The sequence below is a fragment of the Physcomitrium patens genome, chromosome 7 (assembly GCF_059467195.1).
Source record: "Physcomitrium patens ecotype Gransden chromosome 7, ASM5946719v1, whole genome shotgun sequence".
In the NCBI taxonomy this organism is placed as follows: domain Eukaryota; kingdom Viridiplantae; phylum Streptophyta; class Bryopsida; order Funariales; family Funariaceae; genus Physcomitrium; species Physcomitrium patens.
Genome location: NC_143416.1, coordinates 10,851,310 through 10,859,570, shown reverse-complemented (window position 1 = coordinate 10,859,570; position 8,261 = coordinate 10,851,310).

Sequence of the window (8,261 nt, the reverse complement as noted above, 5' to 3'; positions counted from 1 at the left end):
ATAATGATAGAGCATCTAGGATGGTACAATCAAGGATTCACCAGCCTCAAGCTTCAACACCAAAAGAAGCAGCTTTGCCTCTAGTTCAATAAGGACCATTGGTCTTACAACAAAAAGAGCCCCGAATTACCCTTCCAAATAAGTTCGATGGTACGCGTTCCAAGTTTCAAGGTTTTATTAATCAAATTAGATTGATAACAGCTTTACAACCCAAGCGCTATCCGACGGAGGAGTCATGTGTTGGACTGGTTGAAACTTTGTTTACGGGACAAGCTCTATCATAGTTTGCTCCTTTGTTTGAGAAATGATCGTCAATTTTGAATAACTTTGAAACTTTTTTGGAAGCGTTTGGCAAACATGACAAGGTGCGATGGACTACAACAAAGATTCGGTCACTACGACAAAAGGCATGCTCCGCATCAGTCTACGTATCAGATTTCAGATAATTATTGTGCAACATCAATTGGGACGATGAAGCATTTATGAGTCAATTTTATGAGGGCTTGAGGGACGACGTGAAGGATTTGTTATTATCTCTTTCCGATCCGTGAACGCTCAACAAAGCCATTAGCCAAGCTGTGAAGTACAATAATTACCTATTTCAACATCGCCAAGACCAATGCTCAAAACAACATACAGCTCACCATGCTCCAACTATATCAGCAAGCAGCCTGAATTCACATTTAGAGGTGGATGACATGCAAATTCACAAGGTACGTATCAAATTCCTAACTCTAGAAGAAAAAAAACAGTGTATAGAAGAAGGTCTATGCTTGTATTGTGGTGAAGAAGGCCACAGAGCTGAAAACTGCTCCAAGAAGCAAAATTGATGCATTTTCAAGACTAGAGGCACGTTTGTATAGGAAAACAAGGATGCCCAACCACAATAGGGACTGTGCGGTTGGACAATTCAATACCACAACAACAATCAAGTTCCTCTCTTTCTGCTCAGATTATCCATTGCTTTACTATTTGTATATCTTTTGGCCCTCAAAAACTAAAAACCTTAGTGTTATTAGATTCATGAACATCTGCTTATTTTTAAGATGAAGAATTTGCTAAGTGTCACGAGATTCTTCTAGTAAAAAAATCTAAACCCGTTCATGTAGAAGTAATAGATGCACGACCTTTATTATTTGGTAGTGTCACCCATGAATTAGAACCTATAGAGGTGACGTTTAAAGACCATAGTAATTATATTATTTTTAATATTATTAAAATCCCGTTAAACCCTGTTATTCTTGATCTTTCTTGGTTAAAAATGCATAACCCATCTATAGATTGGAGGTTACGAAGGATGACATTTCCTATAAAACATTCCAAGAGTAAGCTTATTAGAAGATCCCGAATCAATAAATCCTTATTTATTAGAGAAAGAGCGTTTGTAACATCATCAAAGGTAGGTACACCGTTTTTCATTTATGCGACTCCAACTAGCAGAGAAAAAATTTTGATAGTAAATATATTAGAGCAGTATAAGGATTTTGAAGACATGTTTTAAAAGAAGAATGCTGACATGCTAACAGAGCATCGACCGTACGATTGTGCCATAGACTTGTAGGAAAGAGTATAAGCACCTTTTGGCCAAATCTACAATTTATTGTAGACGGAGTTAGCGGAGTTGCAAAAGTACATTGACGAGAATTTAGCCAAGAACTTCATTCATCATTCAAAGTTGCCAGCTGGGGCACCAATCTTATTTGTGAAAAAGAAAGATAGCTTGCTGCGGATGTGCGGTGATTATCAAAGTCTCAATAAGGTGACAAAGAAGAATCGTTATCCATTATCCTTGATATCAGGTCTTTTAGAGCGACTTAGGTGTACAAGGATCTTTAGAAAGATTGATTTAAGGAGAGCTTACAACCTCGTGCCAATCAAGGAAGGAGAAAAATGGAAGACAGCTTTTCATACAAGGTATGACCATTTTGAATATAATATCATGCCTTTCGGTCTTATCAATACTTTGGCGATCTTTCAACATATTATGAATGACATCTTTCGAGAGCATCTTGACAATTTTGTTGTTATCTATATAGATGATATTTTGATATTTTCCAAGAATATAGAAGAACATGAGAAACATGTTCTTCTGGTCTTTGAAAAATTCTACGAGCGAGAACTTTATGCCAAATTAGAGAAGTGCTTGTTTAACCAAAGTGAGATGGAATTTTTGGGATTTATTACAACTACGGAAGGTTTGAAGATGGACCCTAAGAAGGTGGAAGCAATTGTATCATGAGAAGTTCCAAAGACGATTAGAGTTGTACAATGTTTTCTTGGCTTTACTAACTTCTATCCAATCTCATCAAAAATTATTCTCAAGTTGCTGCTCCGCTCACTCGATTGATATGTAAAGACAAGCTCGAATGAGGACCTCTAGTAAAAAAACATTTCAAGATCTTAAGATGGCATTTACTATGGCTATAATCTTGGTACATCTGAATTTTACAAAGGCCTTCTATTTGGAAATCAATTCTTCACATTTTGCTATGGAAGCTATACTTTTGCAGATAGGCGTAGACGAGAAGCTTCATCTGGTTGCGTTTTACTCTCAAAAGTTTTTTGCTGCCGAGATCAACTATGAAATCCATGATAAAGAACTTCTTACGATAGTGGATTCTTTCTAAGAGAGGCGTCACTTTCTCAAAGGAGCTGCGCATTCGGTGACCATATACACGGATCACAAGAATTTAGAGTATTTCATGTTGCCTCGAGTTTTGAATCGTCGTCAAGCTCGATGGAATATGTTAATATCCAAGGTTGACTTTGTTATTACTTATTGATGTGGAAAGTAATAATGACTATCCGATGCATTATCAAAGAGATCATATCTAGCGCCAAAGGCTAGAGAAGTAGTATTTGATCAACAATGTACAACATTATTGAAGTCAAAATAATTCAGGTTTTGCTCTACTAAAGTGCCAATTGATGCTGGCTTCCTCAATCAGGTATGTACTACAACTATTGGAGATTTTATAGCCCTTGATATTATACAATGTGTCAATAATGACAAGTTTAAGGTAGAAGAAGTTCTTTTATACTTTGACGAGCGATTGTATATTCCAAAGGAACCAGCACGACTCCAAGTTCTCCAATCTTGACACGACTTTCTAGTTGCGGGACATTTTGGATTCAATAAGACCTTGGAACTTATTTCTCGAGATTTTTGGTGGTGCCAAATGTCAAAAGGATGTCAAGGATTTTGTCCTCTCCTATGACATTTATTCAAGATCCAAGAACCCTTGGCATCGTCCTTATGGTCTTCTTCAACCATTGCCTATTCCATGTTGGCCATGGTCTTCAATTTCCATAGACTTCATTACAGACCTACTGCCATCAAATTCATTTGACAGCATCTTTGTTGTGGTAGATCGGTTTACAAAGATGGCACACTTTGCCATTTGGAAGAAAACATCATCAAGCAAAGACACATCAAGGCTCTTCCTTCATAGTGTGTATCGATATCATGGTTTATCAGATGATATCATGTCGGATCGAGCAACCCAATTTGTATCAAAGTTCTGGAGATCTCTCTTTGAGATATCGAAGGTGGATATTAAGCTTTCTTCGACTTTCTATCCTCAAACTGACGACCAAATGGAATAGATGAATCAAACTTTGGAGTAGTATTTACGATGCAATATCAACTATTAGTAAGATGATTGGACTGCATATCTATGCTTAGCCAAGTTTGCATATAATAACTCTGTTTATGCATTGACTCAACAAACACCATTCTTTTTTAATTATGGGTATCATCCGAAGTTTGATTTCTTGAGTCCATCAACTAATAATAACCTGACAATTGAAGGATTTGTGAAACAACTATCGAAGCTTCAATTACAAACCGCCTAAGAAGCTTACAAGGCGTCCGTAGATAAATTTTGAAATCAGGCACCTAGTTTCAAAATTGGAGATAAAGTATGGCTGCTTTGATGGAATATCAAAACCAAGCGACCATGTGATAAGTTGGACTACTAGAGATTGGAACCATTTGTCATCTAGAAGTAAAACAATTTAGTGGCGGTTATCGGTTGAGATTACCGGTTGCTATGAAGGTACACCCAATCTTTCATGTTTCTTTGTTGGAGCCTTATTGAGAGTCGTCTTTTCCTAGAAAAGTGGAATATCTACCACCTACTATTGTAATTGAGAACCATGAGGAATACGAGGTAAAAAAGGTACTAGATTTGCAATGTAAGTGGAAGAATTTGGAGTACCTAGTATATTGGAGCGGCTATGATATCAATGAATGCACATGGGAACCAGCGAAAAATCTTATGAATGCATTGCAAAAGATACAAGAGTTTCATCGATGCTATCCTCAGAAACCTAAGCCCTTTTGATGAAAGTTTTTCAGTGAAGTTCCTTCTCCTTGAAGTCTCTTAATCCTTGGCCTTACAAAGAAGGGAGAGAAAGAACCTCTAAAAAATATAGTTAGAGACTATAAATCTGTAACTTGAGCCCATTCTTCCATGTTTAGTACTTGTATTTTTCGGTCTGATATAGATAGCTAAGAGATAGATACCATATCTATCATTTCTTTTCAACTAAGTATCTCACAAAGACGACCCCGAGATGAAGAACTACATGTACCACAAAGATGACAAAGGATATCTAGTAACAAGTCCCTAGTGATTGTGTTTGAGGTAGAACCTACCTACGGTGAACTTCCCGAAAGAATGTTTGTAGGGCATTTTTACAATGAAGACACAGAAGTTCATGCTTAGTCAAAAATCGAAGGCGTAGGATACTATTGTTGGTTACAAGGACCAATGAACTACTTATCGCGTGAACAATAATTGGAGTATATTGTAGACACTATGCAACACATTTTCAGCTACTTACGTTGGTATTGACTCGCAATAGGAGTGCTTCTCAGAGATGTTGAAGCTAAAGGGGAGGTGATGTCAAGGACATACACTAGGAAGTTGTAGAAGATTCTAGAAGATTCTAGAGAAGCTTTGTAGTTTATAGAAGCTACTTGAGAAGTTTTCAAGCTCTTGGAAGCTGCTTGAGAAGCTTCCTAGCTTGTGGAAGTTGTTTGAGAAGCTTCATAACTCATAGAAGCTGCTTGAGAAGCTTCTTAGTTTTTGGAAGCTACTTGAGAAGCTTCCTAGCTTGTAGTATATATAGGAGCCGAGATTAAGGGGATCCTTTGTCTCGACAAGACACCTCTTGGAGCTCTAACTCACTTCTCTAGTATTGTTCTTGTACTCATTTGATTAATCTAGTTCTTGTCGATTCTTCTTGAACTTCTTGTTTAGATTTCTAGTCAATATTCTAAATTCGTGATAGAACTTCATGTTTGTTGTATATTACAAAAATTTAAAGATGTAGAATTATATGCTAAAATAGAAAAAATTATACTTCATACAATTAAAAATAAATTTTTAGAATATATCATTCAAATGATGGCCTCATAATGGATCCTAAAAAATTTAGATTATCATGGATGAAAAGATTTTAAGAATAATAAGAGATATTGAATACTTTTTGAAAATTTTCAATTACTATCATATCTTTATTAAGTAATTTTTTGAAATTGTATCTCCACTTATATATTTAACTTGAAATGACAACTTGAGTGGAATAAAGAAGTTGAGGCATCATTTGAAGTTTTGAAGATAATTTTTATAATACTTTCAATCTTACATTATATTGATTTTTTTAAGTATGTTTTAATAAAAAAGTATATCAAATTTTTTTTTTAGTGAAAAATTATCACAAATGAAAGTATATAACAAATTTCACCATGTAGCTTTTTATTTAAGAATTTTTTTAGTAATCGAGATGAATTACAAGATCCACAATAAAAAAAAAAATTGTAATTGTAGATTTATTTTAAAAATGGCACCCTTATCTAAAATGTGCTTCAAGTCCAATAATTATTTATACAAATTACAAGAATCTTAAATATTTTATATCAATCCATCTTTTAAATTGTCAAAAAATCCATTGGAGCATGTTTTTATTAAGATTTGAATTCAAAGTTACTTATTGATCAGAAAAATAACATGGTTTATTAGACATCTTTTCTAAACTTTCTTATCTTGCACCAAAAAAATGAAATCTAAATTTTAATCAATAAAAAAATAATTTTTATGAAGCCATAGAAATTTTATATTCAAGCAATGATATCAACATTGAGTATAAATTCAAACTTTTTTAATCATGTTCAATGAAGTATGTCTTCAATTTTTTTTGTTTAAGTATTAAAAAAAATCCTTTTAAATTACATAATATTTTTAAATTTGAATTCAAAAATAATTTATTCTATTTCAAAGGATGTTTATATGGTTTTGAAGATTAAGTTTAATTACATATTTTTTTAATTTATTAAAAAATTTTAGCTACAAAATATTTTAGATATTTAATAAAACTTTGGAATTAATAATTTTTAGTAGCTTTAAATGAGGAAGGAAATTAAGAAATTTATAAAATCTTTTGATATTTATCTAAGATCAAAAATTCCTTTTCATTGATCTTATGGACTTGTCTAGCCACTACTAGTATTAAAAAAAACCATGGTTTTTTTTTTTTTTTTTAATGTATTTTATAATAGATCTTCTAATCTTAAGTTTTTATGTATTTATAATTATGATAGTAGATAGTTTTATTAAGATAGAAAATTTTATATCATGTATAAAAACTATATCAAGTGAAGAAACAACTAATTTTCTTTTTGTCAGTATTTTTTGATATTATAGATTGCCAAGAAAAAATGATATCAAATAAAAAAACTCAATTTGTATAAAAATTTTGAAGAATCTTTTTTAAAATATTGAAGGTAGATGTAAAATTATCTTTAAATTTTTATTTTGGAACTAATAGATAAAAAATATAAATAAATCAAGTTTTAAAGTAATATTTGAGATGCATTATCAATTACCATTAAAATAATTAGACAACTCTTTTTCCATTAGTAGAGTTTGATTATAATAACACAATACATAATTCTATTCAATAAACACCTTTCTATGCTAATTATAATTATCTTGTATAATTTAATATTTTTAACTTTTTAAAAGTTGATAATTACGTGGTAAAAGATTTGGCAAATTATTTATCAATGCTACATGCAACAATGAATGCATGATTAAAAGAAACTCAAGAATGTCAAAAGATTAATACAAATACTTATTGCATGATAATTAGTTGAAATATCTCATATATTAATGCAAATATGATGTTATTAAATGCACATGGAAGCCAACCAAAAATCTTGCAAATACAATAAAGAATGTTCATACTTTTTATCAACAACATCTATCAAAACCAAAATGAAGAATTAAGCAATTTCTTGCTTTAAAAAAATAAGGTTTAGTAATGATTATATCCTATTATCTATTATTTGTTGTGGTTTTTGTATATTTGTAGTGCTAAAGCGATAGAAAATCAATAACTAGCAAATTCAACTCAAGAGCTATCGTTTACTATTTATAAGAAAATGCATTGAAATTATTACAACTTTCAAGATAATATAACAGAGGTGAAGATCCTCAAGGATAATATGTTCTTCATTGTATAGATAGTGATGTAGAATGTATTTGATATCATGACATTAGAAGAAACTTTTAATATTTGATAATATTATTGGAATTAAGAACTATCTCTAATGGTATTTTAAATGTTTTATTTGAAAAGATTTACAAAAGCCTCAACAATAATCAAATAACAAGGTGACCTTTTTACATTGGAGTAGGATACTATCAAGGTTAGAGAGGACCTATCTACTATCTTCAAAGAGAACAAAGATCAGAGTGTGTGACAAATATAATTTCACATCTTAGACTTCTTCAACATGTGATCACTATTCATTGTAGAGCTTATTTCTAGAAAAAAGAGAGGAGGGAGGAAGAAGGGAGGGGAGAAGAAGGGAAGAGGGAATAATACAATATATATATATATATATATATATATATATATATATATATCTTTACTTAGATTTAAAGAGTTAGATAGAAATAAGTAAAAGTAAATTTAATAATATCTTATAGAGAAGCTTCTTAAAAGCTTCATAGATGTATATTTGATTAAATACATATTTATAGGTGATTGATAGGTTGAAATCTTAATCAATAAGTTGGCCAAGTATCATACATGTTGATAGCTTGTAGTACAAGTTGGCTATCCATGTACATGTAAGAAAATTATCTTACAAGTCAGATATATGTTCTGCAAATTAGACATATGTTGGAGGTCCTATAAAAATCTTGTTAATACATTTCTTATTATTGGTCTTATTTTAAGAATCTATA